The sequence below is a fragment of the Nannospalax galili genome, unplaced genomic scaffold, assembly GCF_000622305.1.
Source record: "Nannospalax galili isolate Female #2095 unplaced genomic scaffold, S.galili_v1.0 scaffold933, whole genome shotgun sequence".
NCBI lineage: Eukaryota > Metazoa > Chordata > Mammalia > Rodentia > Spalacidae > Nannospalax > Nannospalax galili.
In genome coordinates, this window is record NW_008333281.1 from 895,198 (window position 1) to 895,460 (window position 263).

Genomic DNA, 263 nt, shown 5'->3' on the forward strand with positions numbered 1-263 from the left:
GGTGGGGCCGCTTGAGCCAGTACACGCGCTTGTCCACGGGCGTGCGCGCGCGCTCGAAGGCGGCCCACTGCTCGGCCAGGAAGCAGCGGCACACGGCGCACACCAGCACGCAGCCGTCCGCGCACAGCTCGCGCGCGCCGGGCGCCGGCTCCTGCTGCTGCAGGAACGGGAAGAAGGGCTGCGCGGGCCCCGCCGGCCTCACCTGCAGCTTCAGCTCCTTGCCGCGCCCGATGCCGCCGCCGCAGATGAAGCACGACAGCGCC